This window comes from Siniperca chuatsi, linkage group LG20 (genome assembly GCF_020085105.1).
Source record: "Siniperca chuatsi isolate FFG_IHB_CAS linkage group LG20, ASM2008510v1, whole genome shotgun sequence".
Classification (NCBI taxonomy): Eukaryota; Metazoa; Chordata; class Actinopteri; order Centrarchiformes; family Sinipercidae; genus Siniperca; species Siniperca chuatsi.
In genome coordinates this window covers 4,917,016-4,941,579 of record NC_058061.1, presented here as the reverse complement: position 1 = coordinate 4,941,579, position 24,564 = coordinate 4,917,016, and the positions used below count along the sequence as shown (strand labels likewise).

Below are 24,564 nucleotides of genomic sequence, written 5' to 3'. Positions count from 1 at the left end.
ACATATTTTGGTGGACAGAAATTGTGACAGATTATTCAGGCTATCTATACTATAATTATTGTATACTACTACTGATACAAAAAGGAAGCAACATTATAAAAGGAGTTGACATTAAAGCCCGACCAATACTGGATTTTTTGAGGCAGATACTGATGTCGATATCTGGGAGTTTAAATAATCTGATAACAATATAATCGGCCCATAGTAATTAGTTTTAACATGAACACATAACAAACAACTTGATTCAGATCCCTTGGATTTGTTTTTTTTAAGAATTGTAACCAAGATACATACAAAGCGGGACATTTTACAGTGTAAATACAACAAAGTGCTCTCTGGTGAATAAACTATGTAATGGTGACACTGTTTCTAAATTACCTCAGACCAAGTTTGGCATTTCTGTACTGCAATTTGCTGTTCAGCCAACATAGACACCAACACCGATTTATCTGCTAAAAGCTAATATGGGTCAATGGGCCAATTTACCTGTCTAGCTCTAGTTGACATGTCAGTTGAAGTGTAGGTGATAGATTAAGCTGGAAGTGTCAGTGGAAGTCCTGAAAGAAATTAGCGCCAGTTCAAGGTTATAAACTGAAAGAAGTTGTCAGTTAAAGTGTTGGCTGAAGAATAGGCAGAAGTTTGTGAGAAGCAGATGTCTCTGAGGCAATGATTATCTTACCCAAATCAGCAGGTCTTCAAGACTTGTGCTTGAACTCTCTTAATAAGTACGCATAATGATATATAGGCATATACGGACAAAGACGCCTGATGTTTATCGTCTGAGCAATCTCTTCATGCATAAAGAGGCCGATTGAAAAACTTGTGATGATCAGATGACATTTTGTGGTTGGCTGCATCTGCCCTGACTGAATAGATCCTATGAAAAAACCTTCAAGTCTATAGCATATGGGTGCTATAATCTAATTAGTCATAGGGCAAAACACAGATAACGTGGTAAAGCGCATTGGGGCCGAGCTTCTATAGGATGAGCAAGTCAACTGAGGTAAAACAGAAATAAAGGCAAGAGAATAACAGGCATGTCCTTTTATTGTTGTCTAGGATGCGCATTTATGGATGAAAAGGCAACATCACAAGTCACGTGATGCTAACCTGCTGCTCCCTGTCGAGGACATTCCTTATACTAAGATGCACCATTCGCACGTTTCATTAAAACTGACAAAACAAACGTCCAATCAATTCTATCACCATCATCCTCCAATTAACTTCCAAAATGACAAAAAAGGAGGAAATGGGAGGCAAATCCCTAGGATCACCACGCTCAGTTCAGGAATAGCTCTTGACATATTGGCCTACCCAGCATGCCCTCTGCCTCTCTAGACAGCTCTGACATCATTATACAGCAGATACAGACCAGGACATCAGCTGCACAGCCAAGGTTATATAAGTGAACGCTCTATGTTTATAAGCATTAAGCGCTGCTTCCCCACTGTAGGGATGGAGTAGACGAGGAGAGTGGGGGTGGGGGTGGGGGGGAGCGAGGAGGCCAGGAAGAAAGACAGACAGAAACAGGCTCACAAAAAGAGAGGCCCACTGGGGTGCTTGCTGCGGGGAGAGACTGAAGGTCACTTCTGGCCCCCTAAAGGAGCCCCAGCCAACAGGAAGAGAAGAGAAGAGAAGAGAAGATATAGGTCACATGGGGCTACACCCATCCACCTTCTGTGTGTTCTCTCATGTACAACACTGTTACATCGCTCAGTAGGAGCCAGTATTTCCCATTTGCTTTCCTTCTATGCATGGAAAAACTATTTACAATAAAGGAAAAAGGGAAAAATAAAGTGCCAGTGTTTAAGAAAACATCACCTCTTTGTCTGTTTGTTTCTAATGGAAGACTTATCTGAGTGCCACTGATGACACGTTTTTGCCCTCTTCATAGCCCACACTTGCTCTATTTAAAATTATATCCTTAGAGAAAACATTTATACTTGAATGGTGGATTTGTCCAGGGCTAATAATCAACCCAGGGAGACAACACTGCGATTTAAACTGATGGCTAATGATTAATGAACAGTGGGCATCTGGGGCCATACCAGCTGATCTGACATAAATTAGCTTTGTTTTAGCCCGTTTTGGTATAACATCCTAAGAATCTGCAGGGGTTTAGCACCACATACATTTACATAATAATGACAGGGAAAATATTTATTAATAATGGTGTATGCAATATTCCAGACACGTTTGAACTTCAGTACTTTGAGAGGAATAAATAGGACGATATGCTTATGTAAAAAAGCTTCTTAATGTTCCTCCAAACTTAAAAAAACAACATAGCTTCATCTGTTTGTTTAATTTCTACAAGATGTCACATTGAGAAAAACTGTGAGAAAGATGTTTTCTTCCTGATGACTGTATTCATACTGTAAAATGAGACTACAACCTTTTAAAAGTTTGCAATGACAGCTGAAGTCTAGCAATTTAGACATTTAAGGGACAGAATTATTCAAAATGTTCACTGGTTACCCTGTTGTTAGGAAAAGCCATACACTCTGCCTTTTAAAATAAGCTTCAGTGTGTCAGAGGAAATGCTTCTGTTGCCAGCTTGATGGATTCAACTGCAAGAGCATACAGCTTTTAGGCTGTCACTTTCTATCAGCACAGTGTAAGATAGTACTGTGAAAATGAATGCCACTGAGAATGGAGACCCTGAAAAGGCTCTGAGCAGAGTGGTTACATTGAGTGATTTAATTATTACAGCGCTGTAATGTGGTGATGAAGGCCTTCACACACAAACAGCTGAAAACACACTAAAGAAACTGTCACCATTATATTCATGATCTGCTGTGCTCAGTCATGCACTGAGATTATTTTCACTGGGGATTTTCACATGGTCTAAGTGAATGATTAAGTTTCAGCAGTCAGTCAGGGATACGGGACATCAGGCTGTGTTATTAAAGTGTTTCTTGGCAACATTAAGCATTTTAGCTTTTATATAATCAGTGCATTCATGTCAAGGTAACTTCCTGAGCAATTTTGTCTTTCAACAAAAAGTACACCCTTTTGTATTGAGTTGTACTGTATTTTGTGAGCATGTTTATCTAAAGCACACACATTTTTTTGTACAACTGAGTCACAGAGTCTGTGGTAATTTAATACCCGACCCTGACAGTTTTAATGCAATGCACATTGTGCCTCACTAGAACAGTCTGTTCCGATACTGGCGATTTTTGATACGTATTAACTGACAAGATCAGACAGTGATCATCTGGACTGCACTGGACATTTGTTGTAATACAGTCAGTTATGTAACCATGAAGCAAAAAAAAAAACTGACTCTCTAAATGTGAGCATGAGTCTGTGAGCATCACAGGGACCATTATACACAATAATAAACTATATTTACACAGATGCATGAATTATATGAATGTTAATAACCCAGTGTTCATACACTTAATTTGGTTAAGAAAGATTTATTCCAAGTTGAGTAAATGCAAGTTGACTTAGGGTGGGTTTCCCTTTCTTTACAGCCTTACCTTAGTTATAGCACTTCACTTGGATCAATAGTACTATTATGCACTTGAATATTGCTAATGCTATTGAAATAAGAATGTCAGTATGCATTAAAAACTCCCTTCTACAGCTCCTCGAGGAGGAGAAAAGAGGAAAACCAAATTAGTGTCATATGACTGAATTGAAAGGCTCCCTACAGAAGTATTACGGGTGTATTATATCTAGTGATCTTTACTGATCAGTCTATCTGCCTGTGTGTGTGTGTGTGTGTGTGTGTGTGTGTGTGTGTGTGTGTGTGTGTGTGTGTGTGTGTGCATGCGTGATTGGACCATGCGCGCGCCAGAGTGCAGGAGGCATTTATCCAAGTTCGGGCCTGTGTGCAGCACATAGTATCCTACAAGCATGATGCACTAAAAAAAAGGCACCATTACCGCTTTGCAGTTAATATCCGGCAGTGTTACCGTTTAATTGACAACAACTACTAACCAGAGGGCAACGTCAACAATAGTGGCGGAATGGCCACAGACCAACAAGGTTAGACTCTGCCTGTACAGTACACCGTGTGTACCTTGGCTGCTGATCTGATCTGTCAAACCAGCCCAGGCCACAGAAGCTAGCACCGCCAAACAACTGCATGCACAGCACGCTGTGACCGTCGGGCGGGTTCAAGCCTGATAACGACACTTACCGTCGGTTACCCCCCACGCGGTCTGGGCACCAGTTTCGGTTGGCTATTATGGCTTTAGGCGGAACTGAAGCGGGAGAAAGTCAGCGGGGCTCCTCCGGTTTCTGCACAAGTGTAGCGGCGGCGCTGAGTGGCTACACGTCCCCTCACTCCGAGCCCAGTCCTCCGCCAAGCTGCTGCGCCTCGGAGCCTACTGTCAGATTATCGCCCTCCTCTCACTGCTCCCCGGCCGCCTTCCTGCAAAGCTTTTGCGTGGAAAGGAGTAGTTTCTTCCACCTTTTTGCTGCCTTCCAGTAGCGTTTGGACGGGCTTCAGCGACAGGAGGAAAAGAACCAAAAAAGAAATACCAACGTTAACTTACACGCTCGCTCCTCCCTCCGCTTTTACTGTACAGTAAGGGGAGCGCTCGGCTGTGTCACCACTTATCAAAACTATCTACCGCTCTCTACAGGACCACCACTGTAAAGCACAAACTGTACACACAAACACATGTTGCTACGTTGAGATGTGAAATGCGGAACATCCCCCGCCGCCTCGAGTCGTCTCTGCTTTCCTTATTTATTGACTTCATCATCACTGCGCTGAAGCACCCTCCTTCCTCCTCCTCCTCCTCCTCCCTTTGGGAAGGTGAGATTAGTCCACCTTGTATAAACTAGATAAGAAATTTCAGCTTTGGTGAAGGGACACGACTGGGGTATTAAATGCTGCAATGAGAAACACTGTCCTCCAAGAATTATTAATCATCAGCTATCTATGTCACTGAAAGAGACGTTTGTCAGAGAAATATGAAAATACAATTAATGCAACAACAATGTAATCACTCCTTAGATTTCTCATGATTGGATTCAGTGTGGTCAAGCCCTTCTTTGAAGGGTAATAATATTGATTAGCGCTGAAATAATAAGCTAATTAATCGATTAGTCACTTAGTCAGGGAAATTAACAACAGTTTTGATTATCATTAATCATGAAAGTCATTTATCAAGCAAAAATACTAAACATTTCCTGCTTCCAGCGTCTCAAATGTGAGGATTTTCTGCGTATCTGTTTTTAATCACTGTAAATTGCATATTTTCAAGGACAAAACAAGTTATTTGAATTATTTTCCTACTTATTGAAATTGCTTGTTTTATGTGACCATCAGGCCAAAACTCAAAGATATTAAGTTTACTATCATATAAGATAAAGAAAAGCGTCAAATACTCACATCTGAGAAGATGGGATCAGCAAATGTTTTGCATTTTTGCTTGAAAAATAACAAAGATAAATCAGTTATCAAAACAGTTGACTAATCGATAAATCAACTAATCGTTTCAGCCCTATTGATATGATATTAACATTGATTAGTGCTGAAATAAATAGCCAATTTATTGGCTTATGGTTGGTCTATTGGCTACCTGCAAGCTTAGATTGACATTTAGTGGAAAAGTGCTAAAAACAGCTATGCTAGAAAAAAAAAATTAATAACTTGCAATCCGGTAAAGCAGACAAAGATTTCTATTCTCCTTCAACAGTGCAGTCACACTAAGCTATTGTGGACAGGAAACTAGTCTACAACCACGCTAGTGGCTCTATGACTCTGCACTAAGGCACAACATTGCTTGGAGCTAAATGCTAACCTCAGCATGTTAACACGTTCAAACTGACAATGTTAACAGGTATAATGTTTATCATGGTCACCAGCTTAGTTTAACATGTTATCATGCTAACATTTCATCCAGACCGGACCTTAGCCAGGAGCAGCCTTAAGTCCAAGCTGGGCCAGCATGGCTCCTATCCCGGCTCTCTTTCCTCTCCTCCTGGCCGATCACAGCAGCCGCCGTGGTGCCTGCCTGGTCCGACTGATCTGGGTCAAGGTCCGCTGCTCTTTAATCCAAACCTCCGATGACCACGATGATGTATTACTGTCATAGGTAATACGCGTTTCAGCAATAAAGCCTAAAAAATGAAGAAAAAAAACCCGATGAAAAACAAGAATGTAGCTAGCGGAGTCTGAAAGAGCTACAGGTCGAAGCATCTGTACACGCAGCCATCGCCATGGTCAAGATCTCCTGTTCCAGTCGATTTGAACTATTTGGGCTTAGCTATTTAAAACAAATCCAATCAGACATCATTCAATGATGTTTCAGCATTAAAGACGTAAAAACGTAGCAAAATTTCAAGGAGCTACTGGCCACTGCATCTACATGCACAGCTGTTGCAGATTGGGCTGTAAAGGAACTGGAGGATGTTGCCATGGAAAGGACATCTGGCCTTGAGAATGGATGGACACGTGAATGAGTGCGAGGATGGACAGATGGCTAACAGCCCTTCTATATGAATCTATTCCCACCACAGGCTCTAAAAAATATGGATGTAGCATCTGGAACGTTAGAAGTTTTTATTTGGGTTTACCATTCACCGCCATTACTAAAGCCACAAAATTCCAATTTGGTCAAAGGGGAATACTGGCACAGTCAAATCTGTCCCCAGTGTTTTCTGCAGTGTCATAGTACTGTGATTTCTTGATTTGGTATTGGTTGTTATTTTCTTTTGGCTGCCTGCAAGCTTAGATTTCCACCAAATGTATTGTGTCAAAGTGCTAAAACAGCTATGATAGGAAAAAATAATTAATAACTTGCAATCCGGTAAAGCAGACAAAGATTTCTATTCTCCTTTTTTTTTTTTTAAATTAGCCTTGTGTCATTGTGGATGTGTGTTTAATTGAATTAAATTGAAACTGATCGTTTTAATTGTTTATTTGTGCACCATGTATGTATGTACATATACTTTTAATGATCTTTGCTTTTCTATGAAGCACGGCATATTACCCTTGGAATGAAATGTGTTATATAAATAAACTTTTGCTCTATTGTTGGGGTTGTAATTCATTGTCTGGCTGTAAAATTATTCATAAATAAGCTTAAATCAGGCCAAAACATTATCCTACTACCACTCGTCTCAGTCTAATTTTAGTTTGCAAAATGTCCTAAAAATAGCCTTGGCATTTGCTTAAGTACATACGAGGGCAAACTTGGCATTTACAGCTTTAACCCTAACCCTCTGTTTTTCATCGTATTTGAAGGGCTGCACTTGGCACTATGAATGTTGGAAAAGATTTTGAGACACATTTGCTAGAAGGATTTAAAATTGGATTAAAACACATTGAAAACACAATAGCTGTGTGTGATGAACTGGTTTAACCCTTTTATTTCCTTTAACTCTGACCCTGCAGTAGCACTGCAGTTCCCTATATTTTGTCTGTTAGCTCACACAGCCTCTTTTACATTTATCCACAGTAGTGGGCATCATTCGTTTAGATTATACTTCTTTATTCGTTCATGAGCATTCTTTAATGCACACAGGTAAGCATGTTAACTACACTGATGGAACAAAGCAACGTGCAAGACAATTCTCCATCTAAGGGGCTTCCGTGTAGCTGACCATTCTAGTTAACTTTAACACATGCCCAGAGTAGAGAGAGTAGAGCGTAGAGTTTAGAGCGTCTCTCCAACTGATTCAATCTGGCACCAACCCAACTTAACACAGCCACTGAATTGACTTGGTTTCTGTCCAATCACAAACCTTTCTTTAGTCTGAAATGTCGTGTTTTGTGAAATGTTGTTGTGTTTTGACCCTCAGGGACACCGTACTTGAGAGACAAAAAAATATATATATATTTTTAAATTGTTGATTTCCAAGCATGGTTAGTATTTGCTAGTTTGCACACTCAGGAAGGGACTTTCCCCACAACATATGTGCAATAATAAATCATCAAAATTGAGTGTTCCCCTTTTGATGAATTTTGTTTTTGAGGAGTGTGAGTGTGGTGGAGCTGAGCGTGTTGACTTATCATTTTTATAACAACTTCCAAATCAGAAATCCAGCTCAAAAAATAAATAAATACATAATAGCTACAGTAGACTTCTGAAAACCAATAACTGAAAGATAGTTGAATCTCAGATGTCTTGTTCAGGGCATAAATCTCACTTGAGAGAACAGAAGGTTGAAACAAATGGTTTAGAGTGCTCATTAGTGACACTGGTCACACTTCTACCCTCAATTTACTTTAATTCCTGCTCCTTTGCAGATGGCTCCTTGTATTCTTGACCCTTTCAGTGATTGTGTGCAACGTTGTTGGTATAACAACAAAGGGAAACCCGACTGTGACATTTCCTCCCAGTGAAAAACTATGACTACAAATGAGTAGTCTAAGCCTCTTTGAATATGAATGTAGAACCCTAGCAGCATCCACCATTTTAACTAAATCTCTGAAAGAGCTTTGTGTGTATATTTTGAGATGTAACACTCTCCAATCATCCCATACGTTTTTCAGCTGATGATACCTCCTTTGTCCAAATGCAAACAAGTGAGAGTTAATCTAACAAATGGCTGTCAAAGCCTGATACTGGAGAGGCTCTGCTCTGAATAATGGATCACTCCATCTGCAGCTTGTCCTCTGCCTTAATGGCACCAGTACCTAATCTAGCCCATGATAAAGTTCTCTGTTGATTGAAGTTAACATGTTGTTCTCTGGTTTATATAGACGCCACTGTGTTAAAGGTTACGTGGCAATTCATTATTAATCAACTGCAAAACAAACTGTGACTTAGGGAAATGTTGTTTTTCTAGTTGTCAAGACAGACTTTTAGTAATCTTGTTTTGGTAAAGAATTCATTTATTAATTCTAATTTATGATAAAAGAGCTATAGATGATTGTCAAGTATCATTTTCTTAAGTGCACCGATTTGCTTTATTTTGTCTCATTTCAAGATAGACATTTCAGAAAATTCTTGAAACAAGGGAAACTGCACTGAGAAGTCAAATGATTATTTAATACCTCTGTAGCAGAATTGTTTATTACTTAAAATATGCCTCAAAGGCTAAATATGAGACACAATAACGTTGAGATGCATGTTTTTGCAGGATATAACATTTTCATGAAATCAAACCCTGTTTTGATACTGTGATTTATTTACAATCTGTAATTCTCTCTCAATATAGTAATTTTCACCGTTTGTGGCGGAGTCTGCCATTCCCACGTTAGATTCAAATTGCTTTCACATACAACTGGGGAAACTCGGAGTGGCTTTTATAGTGAAGAAGTCACAGGAAACGCAATGTATTTGCCATGGAAGTTAGCCCTAACTGCAAAGGTTCATCAAAAATGCGCCTTTGAATTTCTAACAGGATTAAGGAAATTATGTTTGTCAATTTCTCAACTTCCGAGTGCAGTTAACACTTTGTCCACACAAAATATTCATGAAATCTCATGAGGCGCACTCAGTATTTTATTTTACTCACCACAACAGAACGGTAAATGGAGAGGGTTTTCTGATGAGACAACACACTGAGCTCATAAAAACAGGTAAATATGTCCATTGATTTCAGGTTGGTGGTGTGACGCAGAACAATTTGCTTCTTTAAAATAATTATTAATTAAGATTCCATTTATTTTCACAGCAGTGGTTTCAGATGACATACTGCAGGGTAGAGACCTGTTTTTTTCAGTTCTTATAAAGTAAATAGACAGGAGGAAATAACATAACCCAGACTAACAGACTTACTGTAAAAACAAAAAACAAATCATGCAACTGAAACACCCTTTATTCTTCAGTTAGCTTGGAGGATGTTTGACTAGTGGTTTTTTTGGGGGTTTTTTTAAATTGCCTGCAATATTTAACTTTCTCCAAAGGCATTGACATGTCTGTAACTTGTTAATATGTATGTCATGTCACTATCTCTCTTGCTGTGTAACAATGTTCAAACCAACATGACATTATGTTTATTTCTGTGCTTTCACAACAAGCTGCTAAAATGCACTGAAGGGGTGGCCATTTGAAATCAAGACCCATTAAAAATTCTTCCATCTCCTGTTTTCATTTATCATCTTCAACATCATTGTTTTCTGAGTCATGCAATGTGTACCAAGTAGCTATGAAATAAATGTATCTAGAACATCATTCAGTTATACAGTATTAGTGTTTGTTGTCTCCACTGTTGTCCAGAGAATGTTTTGTTTTTACCATATTTTCATCTCACTGATAAAATCTGTTATAATTTCTGTGCACTTCCGTTGTTATTGTTGTATTTGGTGGTTTGAGGGGGTAACAAATCTGAACAGTCTCAGTCTGCCCTAAACAGAAGACCGAGAGCTTTCAGGGAAAAGGAAACAAGTTTGCTGAGACCAGTAGTGTGAAGGAGGCCAAATTATTTAACCCCAACCAACTCTCCAGACACACCTGCAGGCTCCTGGCAGTATGTTATCATACTGTGTGATATTCACACTCTAAGTTTACTTCTCATACTCCAAAAATGCATGCAAATTTAAGTAAAAACATTTTAGATATGATATTTCTTTGCTTGAAAGAAGCCAATTTGGCTGCCAGTGTGGTAAGTGAGATTTCTTAAAATAAGTCAACGATAACCAGAGGAAGAATCTCAGTGACTTTGGTGATCCTCTGACTTCATCTTCATCTAGCTCCATCATTAGGTCAAAACTTCAATTTGTCCAATCCTTTGGTTTATGACAAAATATCTGCAAAAATAACATTCCGATTAGCGTTCATTGTACTTTGTGTTTAGCATATTAGGCATGCTAACATACTGAAATCAGCATTTAGCTTAAAGCACCACTGTACCTCTCACATTGTGAAAATATCACCTTTGATGACATTTTTTACCAATAATGATGAAGATACTTCAGTCCTTTTCCACAAGGTCTCTATATCATTTTGTCTATGGCCGGCACACGTTTAATCCTTGCTGTACGATGTACGCTATTCTGGTTCATATTTTCATTTTTAGAGAAGGCTGTTAGGTCTAAATTATTCTGGGGCTATAGATTAGTATTGTACTGAATGGGACGTAAACCATCTGAAGCACTATTGTTACCAGTGGAACGTGACAAGTTGAAACAAATGTCTTACTGTACCCCATGATATTAGAATAGGTACCTGTTAGTTAAAAATACCTATTAATTATTTTCCCAGATAATTACCCTGTTATTCCCTAACTTCTCATCTTGTTTCCCTTGTACCTTTCGGTATGTACTGTAACACTGTACAACAAAGAATTATGCTGTACATTGCAGGCCGTTTTAAGTGTTACCAGTATTTCTTGTGCTCACTAAACTACAGCCTCCTATTATCTAGTAATTCAACAGTACGCCCAAACGATACTCCCCGTTACCATGACAACAGACCTCAGGTTGAACTTTCAGTGTCATCGTCATGACACTGAAAAGCCAGGGTTAACCTCAAAGTTCGCTAACGAACCCTCTAATCCTGCTTAACGAGAAAGTGATCAGAAACCAAATCAGAAGCCATTTGTGCTCAAGAATGAATGTCTGCTTGTGATTCCATTGTGCTTGTCTCTGTGACTTATTTGTTTAATGTATTTGGTTTTAGGTGTGTTTGATTCTATGTCTCCTTCTCCAACAGTTTCTTCAACTGGAGCCTCCTGCAGTCTTTCATCACAACATGATTCATATCTGGATTTAGATACAAACAGCTTTTCTTTGAAACATATCCACTAACTCATTTTCCAAACTTCTCAGTGGTCCAAACTTGTTTCATCCCTTTGTGCCATGCTCCTGAGGAAGCTGACTCATGTTCATTATCGCAGTGGGACATTTGCATTTCAGGCCTATTTTTCATCCGATCTATTTTTCCCCCTGAAAGGAAAGACACTTTGATGTCCCTCAAATCTCATTATGGCTGAGGCTCAGCACCAGCAAAGACTGATTTCCTCTGGTTTTGCAGTGGCAGGGAAGAAATGAGGGAGGCAAAATCCCTGTGGAGCAAAATCCAAGTGGATATGGGCATTCGCGAGGGGAACCCTTTGAAACACACAGTGCCAAGAGCCTCAATCCATCATGGAGGCGTACCTTGTTTAGCAGTGATTAGTAAGACTCAGTGTGACAGGGAGATGTATAAGTTAAAATCAGTTACACGACACTTACAAAAGACAGACGCACAGAGAAGCATAGTCTCCACACAGTGACCCTGTTTTCTAACATAGATAGAAATCACTGGAGTTTTATATGCTGTACTAGAAATTAAAGCTGCAATAATAATATATAGTTTTATATTGACAATAAATCAAATGACTATGTGTAATGTGAAAGGGGTCACTTGTAATAATAATAAAACTATAGAGCACTTATCAAAACAAAGTAATTCACAACAAGAGAAATAAAATACCACAGTGAAGGATGAAATATTAAGAAATAAAATACACAAAAGCAATAAAATAAACAAAATAAACAGCCAGTGACAAACCCACTGAGAATTAGCCATCAATTCTGCAGTTCCCCTCAACTCTACTTTCAGCTCATTGTTTTGGTTTTCTGGCCCGTAGCTTTACTGTTTTGGTTCAGTCTCACAAGCATCAATTTCAGACGCAGCAGGCAGCTGTTTTTGGTGAAAAAGCTCTAAAAACCCACAATATACAACCTGCACAGCACCAAACAGCACACATACAAAGTTAGCGCCTAGCTCGTGAACATAGTTGAACAGTTAGCAGCTGAAGAGCCAGATATTTTTCTCAAGAGTTGGTGAACATCAAAACAGAGCTAAAAAGTGCATATTTGATTTTGTTTGTCAGGTGGACAGAAACACAAGTCCAAATGAATACTAATGTTGCTCCGTATCTGCTGGATGTGTAAATAGGCAACTGTTTGCTAACGACTTCACCATAACCAATTTATAAGGTGGTAATATGCCAGTGTTGTGTTTACAGCTTGTTCCACTGCCCCCCAAGTGGCCACAAAAATCAGATTTTGCAGTTTTACAGTAGGTATACATTTTAGGAAATTCTCATCAACTTGAGAACCTGTTAAGCTTAACTTATGAATGGGGCCATATTTACAAAACATCATGAGGCTAAAAGTAGCTCCAAACTGGCAGAAAAAAACTCATGAAATTAGTGGACATGTCAGTCCTAACTTGTTGTTTGTTTTTGTTTTTTTTACAGTTTTTGTTTTGTATTTGGTAGGTATTTATTTCCTGTGGTTTGGTAATTAGCATTGGTTGATTAGGAGGGCAGAATGTAATTTCCATAGTTTAATGATTGAATAATCTGATCCTTTGAATCCAAGTATTTTGGCGCTAAAAAAAAAAAAAGACGTAGACAAGTCTGTAGGATATTAGAGGCAGTCCAGAGGAGTCCCGAGTCAAAAAGACCTACTCACAATCACAGGGCTGCTGCAGATACTGAGCCTCATCGCGTTAGTGTTTTGGAAAAACACACCAGTAATTCACTTCTAAAGAAGGTATTGGCTCATTTGAGAGGGTATTTTGATGGCAGGGAAGTTCATAAGGATCCAATCAGCTCAAAAACAAATCCAAACAATCCAGTAACACCAGATATGATAGTGTGCACAACTCTCTGCTACTGGGCCATTGAAAAACATGCAGTTATCACTGCATAAGAACTTACCAAGCCACCTTGAAATACCCAACTGCTGGTCTGAATTACTCATCATACTATAAATGATCACTTCATAATACACTTTGTTCAACAGTTCATTGAGTGTAATCACAAACTACAACAAGAAAATTTAGAAATAAAGCTGATTTCATGGCCATTGTCTGGATTACCTGGTAGAACTAAAAAAAGGAGGAAGATTTGATCATGCAGGTCAATATTTCATCACATCAATATCCAATTTAGTGGCTGGTCTGGCGCTTTCGATCATATCACATGATCATCATCATCAGCAGTCAAGCCATTAACCATTAGTTTGAATTTCCATTTTTTTCTAAGCACTTTAAGACCGTCTCATCCATGTTGAACTAAAAAAGTTAAGTTTTAAAGAACAGCTACTCCAGAACAGCTAATAAATGGACCTTGAGGTGAGATTGTTCTAACTAAATATTCTACTTTCTATGTATGAAATAAGAGTTTCTAAATGATCTATTTAATGTAATTTGTTGTTCATGCTCCTTTGTATTGATAATTATGTCCAGCGATCTGGGTATGTGAAATAAAATAGTGATTAAGCTTATTCATCAAGTGGCCACACACTGGTTTATGGCTCCCAAAAAAAGACAACGTTTCATCCCATCAGGCAAATGGCCAACATGACAAAGAACATGGTATATGCAATTTAAAACACCGAATTGGTTACATTATGTTGAGATCATATGTATAATTCAGGGCTCAATACATAATCAAGATAAAATACATTATCAGTGCCTGAAAGAATCACAAAAAACAGTCATAGCAATCCTACAAAATATGTCCAAAAAGTCTTCTTAATTTCTAAATTATTATTGTAGAGAAAAAAGCACAGCTTACCCGGTACCAGACATAGCTGAGGTGCTGGAGCTATCGACCATCAAACTCAATTTAAAAAAGTATCCGCACACTCAAAACGGTGCAAAAATCTTTTAATTAATGAGCTTTCGGTCAGAGACCTTCTTCAAGACAAGAACCAGCATCAAGTGAATGCAGCAGTACAAAAGTTCAAAAAAACATCACTTGATTAGCCTTAATGCAGAACACTTGTGTCAATCAGTTGAACTTGTGTGGCTAAATGTCAAGGGTATTGTAGTCCTGGGTATGATGGACTACAAGTTAAAGACAGTGTCTATAGAGACAGTCAAGAAACACTACTGTAAGCACATCGAATATACAAAATTCACAACATACACAACAAGATAGAATATGCAACAACAGATATAAATGCTATGTAACCATCAGACTTCAGTCGTCGTCAAACATAGAGCATATAGACTATTATAGTTTATTCATAGCGAAACACTCGTGTCCAAATCCTCATTGAGACTCAGTGGGTGCAATATTCCTAAGGAGTGGATACAAAAAAGCTCTCTAGCATAACCTGTCAACATCACCCCCTCTATAAAGACTAATCTGCACTATGCCCTGAAACCTAAGGGAGGAAATGGGATGCGCGTGGTTATTAAAGTGACAGGCATTTTTTTCCAGCCATAGGATGTCTAAAGGCATTGGTTCTCAAGTATTATGTCAGTGGGCACACTTACCACGGGGGTAGATTCCTTGTTTAAGGGGTGCCAGGAGAGTCTGTTTAGAATTAGGCAATATGTTGGCTCTAACCACTTTATTTCACAGGTTAGGTATTTTATAAACAAAGAGAGGTGGGTCCTTAAAATGTTGGGAGAGGACTGGATCTGTGGTCAAGACACGCCAATATTTCAGGATATTGTTCTTAACAATGTGAGCCTGAGGAGTGTAAGTAGTAATACAAGAGACTGAGTAATATTGTTCTTTTTTGACACTTTTTTCCCCCAATAGGTCAGATCTAGACTTAGATAGAGCAATATGGTAAGCCTTGTCTACACGCTGAATGAATAACCCCTTTCCAAGAAGCAATGTTTCATCTCCAGGGCCTCCTCTATGAAGTTTTCATCAGGTTCCAGGGCAGATTACTCTTCATAGAGGGGGTGATGTTGACAGGGGGTTGTGCCAGAGAGAGCCTTTTGGATCCACTCGAGGAACATTGTGTCGGCGTGTCATAATGAAGTATGGCTGCACCCCGTCAAAGCATGGATTCTCCCAGAGAACAAGCTGCAGCATAAAAACCTCGCCCACAATCTCCCCTTGCTCTATCCCTTCCGTGTGGGAGGGACAATCGCACATGCTTTGCAGAGAAAGACAGAAAAATAAAGTCTCCTGTTTATGTAGGCCTACTTAGGCCATTATATGTTTTTTAGCCAGCTTATAAGTGTCAATGTCATTTGGTGCCACGTTGGTTTTGATCGTTTTGATAGGCGACGTCATTAACAACAAGCCTCCTCCACACGCGGCTCACCTGCTGTTGTAAAAATGGAATTGCGGGTGAAAAACTACAAAAAGGGAGTTGTGTTTTTGGATGTCTATGTGCAGACACATACAGGGAGAGAGAAACCGAAAGAGGCAGGCAGGGCAAGCCAGTGTGTGTGTGTGTGTGTGTGTGTGTGTGTGTGTGTGTGTGTGCGCACACAGAGACCAGAGGTTTAGTTATGTGCGTGTGCGGGAAAAAGAGAACTGAAGGAAAAAGCAAGGTGAACAGATTAAAGTAGTTTGTGAGTAAACACTAAAATAAGGTAGTGAATTAAGTAGAATTACAATGGTGACATAAGAAATAACCAAGTAGAAATAGGGTAATATATTAATGTATTTTCAATAGACAAATATATTTTTTGTTGCATAATAATGCAGTGCATACTTAGTTTCTTGTTACATTTGTTTGTTTTTAAGAGAAAATGATTGAACAACATATTGAAATTATGAGACAAGTTTTTGATATTATCAATATTATTATTATTTTGGGTAAATTAATTGTTATATTAATCAAGTAATGAAAAAATTATCTTTAGAATAATCGATACATGAGTCGTTAGATTAATCGAGTAAGCGAAGAAATAATTCAAAGATTTTTGCACAGATTTGAGTGCAGATGCTTTTTTCATTTAGTTAAATTATTATTGTAAAAAAATATTTCTTTAAAAAGAACATAAGACAAGACTAAGCCTTGCTCTGTCATGTTGGCCATGGCTAACCCAGCATTTTTCAGTCTAATGAAACTTTTTGGTGTGTGGACATTTTCCTTCATTCAATCTGTTTTCCTGCACCTGCCCTAAATAGAGGATGGGATGTGAACTACCTCTCTGTAAGCTCATTCATGAAACATGGCGTCATACATAGCAACAGGGTCAACCTTGTACTCTGTGTTTCTTAGTAAAAGTTGCTCTTTGTAGCTTTGTGGATTTTAAGAAGAAACACTTAGGAGCTTGTTGATATCAGCCACTTCAGCCATGTACCATCCTCCTCACCTCCTCATCATCCTTGGGTTTCTGCTGCCTGAGGTATTCACTTAGCAGTTCATCACTGGGGCCATCTTTCTGATGTACTCCTGGATCTTTGTTGTTTCATCCTGGACAGTGGTTTTGACTCTCACTAGTCCTCGGCCTCCCTCGTTCCGCTTAGTGTACAGTCTCAGGGTGCTGGATTTGGGGTGAAACCCTTCCTACATTGTGTGTCATCCATCCATCCATACACACACACACACACACACACACACACAGAGATATACATACATAAACACACAATTATATATACATATCTATCCAGCTGCCAAACCTGCGGGTCAGTAATTTATCACGTCAGTGTTTTTAAACAGGCAACATATGGATATATGAAGAGATTGAGTGTGGATGGATCGCAATTAGAGATGCAGTCAAGCTGCTTCTCTGCGTCTTCTGGACTGGGCTTGTCCAGAGATTTACATTAAGGAGAACAAACATTTATTCAGCGCTGCCATTTTAATGGTGAGTATATAATACAAGTCAGGGTCGATGGGAGAGGCCTGTTCATCATCACGTCTCAAAAATGTGTAGCTGCGCTCTAATGGCTGCAAAATAAATAATAATCCCCACTCCACTGTGAATTCTCTCCAGCCAGGATATCTATTCATGTGTGCTCTCTTTCTTTCTCCATTTCACACAAACACAGTAAGTGTGTGTGTGTGTGTGTGTGTGTGTGTGTGTGTGTGTGTGTGTCACATGTCCCTTTTCCGCTTATTGTGCTGCACCCAATAAGACACACTAAGTTTACGTTCGATAGATTCTGGTCTGGACACCATCTCAGTGTAGATCGACCATGTTGGTTCAGACTGACAGGATGATTTGCACAGAGGATCTGTGGTGGTTTTCAGTAAGCGACGTCAACATGTGTACCAAGGTCACATGGCCATGCACTTACATTGAAACACACACACACACACGCAACGAACTCAGGGAATAAAGAAGATGAGAAGTGAGAGGAGACTAAATTAAACAAAAGGAAAGAAAGCTGTGTAGAAAAGACTTATGGGAAAATTATCACGAACAAAGGAAAGAAAAGACTTGTGGCTAGGGATCAACTAAAAGCACACAGAGGAGGTCTTCTACAGTGTAATGTTTCAAAAGGAATGCCTTATTTCAAAGTGCAGTTGGCATTGATACTGAACAGCAGTCTGTCTGTGCATTTAGTTGATATTCCTAAACAGTAACAAGCTTTGCTTTTTTGTACAAAGAGAGCCTCCGGGTGGAGGATAAACATGTTAGGGCATTGTTTTTCTTTCAATACATGCTCCATTGTTAAAACTTGAAAGATGAGCATGCAGTGGTTTTAAGGCCAGAATTAAACAAATTGTTCCTGACCTGATGTTGCTGTGAGAAGCGTAGTTTTTGACCCTTTTCTTCAGCTTTCTCTCAAGAAATAAGCAATGCAATAATGCATGAGCATGCATCGTTTCTGTAGGTGGCTTGTATCTACAGCTTCTACAAGAGTTCCTGTGTTGGGTGTGCTTCTACTGTAAAAACTGTTTCTATGAATAGTGATTACTAGAATATTTTTTACAGTGTTTTACAATTTTGTGGGAACAGAGGTGGTCTGAAGGGAACTGGCTATCTGAACAGATGATGGGGTGTGTATGCCTGATTGTATACCTGATTGTATACTGGAGATAACTGTTGAATTGGTTTTCAATAAATTCTCACTGTATCCAGCAGTGAAGACAAAATGGTGAGGTAAAAAAGAAGAGAAAGGAGCTGCATAGATAAAATATTAGCTATAATTTGTTAATAACTTGAAGATTGGTCACAAACACTTAACTCTTATCATAAATGTGGGTGTACATATACTTTATATATTTTTTATTGTGGCTGCTTGCCTTTTGATTATACAAACAAGTTAGTGGAGTAAAGTCTCTTTCGTCTACACAGTCTCATGAAGCATCAAAGATGTTCAAGTTGACCACTGCTGACTTGCATACGGTTTAATAATATAACTGTTTGGGAAAAAAATCAACTCATCAAAAGCTAGACTTTTCAAAGGTGGTAAGAACTATGTGGTGATGATCATAGAAGGAAAAAAAAAATAGTATGCCTATACTACTGTACGTTAAAGGTGATGTGTATTTTTTAGTATGCTGAGTCAAACTATGGAATTCTCTGGTGAATGATTTCAAATGTTCAAGTATTATTCAATTTAAGAAAATGTACATATGACCTTCATGAGTAATATTAAAATAGTTCAACATTTTGGGAAATTCAAGGGAGATGAATAGATCAATACCACTCTGTGGCTGGCCTTTAGCCTAGCTAAAGACTGGAAACAGGGAGAAACAACTAACCTGGCTCTTTCCAAAGTTTAAAACACACCTACCAGCACCTCTACAGCTCACTTATTAACACACTGTATCTCATTAGTTTATCTATCCTACCTCACTGTGATGGCAAGACTCCGGGAAGTTACTAAACCCAGCTGTTGTTCACCAGTTTTTATGCTAAGCTAACAGCCCCCAGAATCCATTTAAATAACATAGAAATACTTTATTGATCCCCGAGGGGAAACTCTTTTGTTAACTCACACCTTACCTTAGTTTGAAAGTTCAAGCAGCTCCAGCTCCATGAGTCGCTGTCTGTGGCTGCTACATCCTCTGCCGGTGTGCCAGATGTTGATGGGGCTGGGGCAGTCCTTTTACGGTTGAGGTGGTTTGGTTTTGATAATGTTCACTTTGGAAAAAACATGTTCACATGATGCATTGGAATGCGGAAACACAAGTGCATCAAGGGCAAACCTTCATAGTTCGCTGAATACCTTTACTCCCCCAAAGTCTTCCAAAGTAGAGAGATGGTGCCAGAATTCATCCACACCCACTGTCTTTGTGTCTTCATCCAAGGTCACGAGAGGCAATCTCCTCCACTGGTCATCAATGGCTTGGAGAAGGTTTGCATCTGTTAAGTCGATTAACTGTCTGCATGAGTGGAAGTGGAGAGGGATGCTCTGCTCGTGCCTTGGCATCGGCCAAAGGAGATAGGCACTGGATTATGGGTTAGGAGGACACCATCAAAGTCGAAGCATTTCTTTATTTCTCCGCAGGCAACCCGAAGAAACTTCCGACAGCGTACATGAAAATCCGTCAGGGTGGCTGGTGCGATCTGATCTGGACCTGCTGCATTACCTTCACACCCAGGTACATCATGTTTAGTGGTGTAAGCTTTGAGTCATCTGATAGATTTTCGAAGCAACAGTCGCCAATAACATGCTTGGCTATGGCAGTTGACTTCGTGCGGCAAAGTGTTGTGCTGTTTTCGAATCCTTAAAGATCCACATCCACAAGATGGTCTGAGGCCCTCATTGCTATGTTGTGCTCAGCGGAAAAACCCCGCCAACTTTACCTCTGCTGTATCTAGCAGGTCTTTTTCAGACATTTTCTGTAAGCAATGTGCTATTGACCTTTGCGTTGGGGTCAGACATTTCTTTTTCTCCTGGTGTTTCTTTGACTTGTCATCTCAGCCACCATCTGTATGTTGCAACAGCGACAAAAGGCTTTACTGTCACAGCCTGCAACAGGTTTTAGCCATCCAGCAAAATTAGGGTAGCTTTCCCACTCATTTCTGTATGTTTGTTGGCGATGTGGCTGCTTCCACTTCGGCAACGACTCTGCCCTCCTCTTCGCCTGCCCCCTGTTAGCTAATTATCTTCTTGTGCAAACTCTTTTCAATGTCGAGCGGAGGAGCCTGGAAAATGACAGCTGTGCCTACTGCGTCGCCACGCAAGTCACGTTCATGATCAACATAGCCTCCACGAAACATGATTGGCTGGAAAGAGGACATAAGGAGAGATGCATAAACAGATGCAGGATCCATCGGGAAATTAATTTGAATGAGACAGCATAGACTAAAACAAACTACTAACTGTAAGCGTCACAAAATGGTCAGATTATCGTACATTATGACATTATTGATCATACATAGGGCGAAGTTATCGTACAAATATGATAATTATCACACATCTGGCAACGCTGCTGTAGACTCCTTGTAACAAAAGGTTGTTGAACGTATTGACAGAGCATCTATGTCAGTGCCATTATTCTAAGATGGTAGCAGGTAAGAAAAGGTTTTATTTCTTCCATTAATCTGGTTAGTTTACAGTATATGTTTTGTGTGAAATTTTGTGTTTGAGTATACACTGAAGTGACCAAAATAAACATTGAGATGATGTACTGTCTCTCACCTGCTTGAAAACCTATGCATTCATGCATATTTTAACTGGCAGCTCTCACACATAAAATATGTGCCACCACATTGCAGCAAGTGATTTTTAAATAGAAGTGTGATAACTCTGCTTGCAGACTTGGGGCCTGAACTGTACAGTGCAACACTTCTACTGCAAGACTTCAAGATAGAGCACACTGGTCACATATTCAAATTGAAGGAAGAGGCAAAAGTCTGCTTGATTTCTTTGAACATGGTTCTATAACCTCTTACCGTGCAATTGCAGTAATTCATGTGTTGACACAGAGCTTGTAATGGAATCATAATTGAAAAGTAGAAGAGAATTGCAACTTGAAAAAAATATTTCAGTCGGCATCTGTCTATAATCAAGGTCCCTGTCTGAGAGAAAAACTGACACCATGATTGAATAGCAGGATTAAAGATTTCAAAGCCTGACAATAGAGAATCTAGCAGGACTTTTGTGTTGTGACTTCAGTACTGTATGCTGCATTGTTTGCTTCAACCATTTAGTGATGCAGTCATGTGAAGATGTGCATACAAATAACTATAATGGCTAGTCCATCATTTATTCTCACACTACTGAGGAGCAAGTCAGAGTACACAAACACACAGATACCGTTGTAGAGTGCATAATTCTTTGGAGAATCAGTTACTTGATAATACCTCCACACCAGAAACAAACATGTTGTCGTTCGTCAGGGAGAAGGTCTAAAGCCATTGTCGGGCGCAGGAATTACAGTACAGTACACTTCAGAATAATAGTGTGGCATTGTTTTCCGCAATGATGTCGATGACAAGTTTGTTTGAGAAAGTTTCAGAGACGTAACACAACACATAAGCTGAGAGGGTCCCTCTGCGCAACAGTGCATACAATAACAATTTGGAGATACCTGCAAGATACACACACAGATTTGTAGAAGAGAGGGAGCAGTTATTGGTAAATATCTTTTTGAAAGTAGATGAAAGAATGTTCTCCGACAGTGACAGCTGAGTTATATTGTCACACTGTTGAAATCGACATGATTTCTCCTCTGTTGAGCATGACAGCTCATGCGGAAACATATTTGAAGAATACAGTCAGGGGGTGCTTTGTGATTTATTTTCCTACAAGGAGTACTTTGGGACTGTAGAGACACCCTGTTTTCTGCGTAAATAAGAACGTTTAAGGTTACAATCTCAAAACAAGACACCAAAAAATAAATATTCTTATATTTCAATTGTGGAAAATGTTTGCTTATCGCTGCATGATGCCCTGTTGTGCACATTTAAGCCCATTGCAAATAACACACTGTGTAGGCAACCGGGAGCTATGTACTGTGAGGGGGCATCCATAGCGTTTGTCACCATGTGCTTATGTGTCCATGGTGACAGAGATCAAGGCAAACAGAGCGAGAAACAATTACAAACACTACAGACTGTTTTTGTGTTGAGGGTCGCCCTTGTAGTGTCTGAAAATGAAGATAGTTTTGGTTTTATTCGCCTTTGAGACCTGTGCTACAACCCTAATAGCATTTGAACCTATCTGCATGGCTACATACCACTAGAAATAGAAAATATGTCTTAAGATGAATCTGTTGCAGTTCCAGTTGGTTACTCTGCATGTGGGGGATGCTGAAATGTCTCAAATGTTTAAAACATTACATGTAAATGTACTAAATAGCCTTTCGAGCCCAGATAACAGATAATCATGAGAATGCGTGTCTGTGTAATTTGTGTGTATCTACAGTGTGTGTCTGTGCGTGCGTGTGCGTGTGTGTGTGAGAGAGTAAGAGTGAGAGACATGTCCAAGACTGGTTTCCCTCTACAATGCGTCTGGATTCCACATGCAAACCCAGCTCCTGGCAGCACTTACAAGGCCTGTATGTTCTGCAAAAATGTACCTCAAACATATGCCAGCCATTCTGCCTGGAAGCTGGCATAGATCTGAAGAAAATTCTGAATATTTCTGATCCGTGTGTGTGTGAGTGTGTGAGTGAGTGAGTGAGTGAGTGAGTGAGTGAGTGAGTGAGTGAGAGTGAGAGAGAGAGAGTTGGCTGGGCAGTGGTGTGCTGTATGGATATCACTCTGTAGCTGTGCTGAGCCCACAAAGGAAAGCACATACCCTAAAATACACAGCACTGTTCTCCATTAGAATCTGATTATAAGGTGTGCAAGCACATGCCATATGAGGTGGAACTCATAAGCGATTAAATAATTTTTTTCCAGTGGGGAATCTGTTTGAAACCATAAGATGTTGTCTTTGACATGTTTTAAAAATCTCATTCCGCAAACTTGTTGAAGATTTTTTGAGGATGACAAGTCACAACTTCTGGTAATATTGATGACTCAGCTTTCACTTGTTAACGTTCTAGCTGAACCCAGTGGTACAGTGGAGTATTAGGGCTGCTGTTCCCTCTGAAATGCAGTGTAATGTAGTTAAAGTATAGAGTGACATAAAATGGAACTAATCAAGTGCAAGTATCTCAAAGCTGTATTTCAGTACAGTACTGTACAGTAGAGTTACTTCCTTGCAGTACAGTATAGCCTTTTTTATCCTGCAGTAGCAATAAACACAAAGTGAAAATGATTAACTGCGGAAATGTCGCTGTGAAGAACAGTATCACTTGGAAGAACTTTAAAAAGGTGCAATGTGTAAGAATTGAGATTACTCTCTACCTGTCGAATTCATACTCCAAAAAAATAGGGGGCGGCGGTCGGTGGGTTGGACAGAGTTATTGACGCAGACAATGTTTTTGTTTAAATCTCTATTAAACTATCTGCTCCTGTGACAGAATGTATTTTATCATTTGTGTTCATAATTATTTTGCTTTCAGATTAATTAAATTAGAACTCACTCACTCACAGAACAACAATACAGTACACACTAAGAATGTGTCCTCATACAAAACTGGCATGATTTCATAATTACCCCATCACTAACAATAATCAATGTCTTATGAAGATTCCAGTTTCTCTCTGTCCTTCACTTTCAGTTTTATATTTACTGTATCCATTTCACAGTGAACAGAAATGGTCATCAATCAAGTCAGCATCATGCAATCTAACAAGATTGAACAAAAGACTGCACAAAAATGCATAAAAACAAAAAATGGTAATATATAATATACTGTATATGTATTATACAGTATGAAGGCATGGAGCAGGGTAGGAGAAACATTACGAGCAGACATGAATACAAAGAGATTCTTTTTCTACTACACAAGTGATTTAGAAAACCATTTTCTTGTGGTTTCTTTGTGGGAGTGTGTCAGTACCAGGTGCTTGTTATGGAGTCTCATCATAGTGAGTGCTGGAGCTCAGCCAAGGAACAATGCCTGCACTGGTTTATTACATTACATTCATTTGGCAGATGCTTTTATCCAAAACGACTTACATTTTTTTCATAAACATGCATTGGCAGCAATTT

The 24,564-nt window shown here is 39.3% G+C and overlaps 1 protein-coding gene across 5 annotated transcripts in view; it reads right to left on the bottom strand.

Annotated features, from left to right (window-relative positions):
* LOC122867597 (thyroid hormone receptor alpha-B) overlaps nucleotides 1-4,599 on the bottom strand; it is a 141,426-nt gene extending 136,827 nt beyond the window's left edge. For 4 of the 5 annotated variants that reach the window (XM_044178575.1, XM_044178576.1, XM_044178577.1 and 1 more), the window contains exon 1: nucleotides 4,154-4,599. The gene's annotated coding sequence lies outside the window, so the exon portion shown is untranslated. The remainder of the gene's footprint in view (nucleotides 1-4,153) is intronic. The other variant, XM_044178582.1, reaches the window with a different exon arrangement.
* Nucleotides 4,600-24,564: the final 19,965 nt, after the last annotated feature.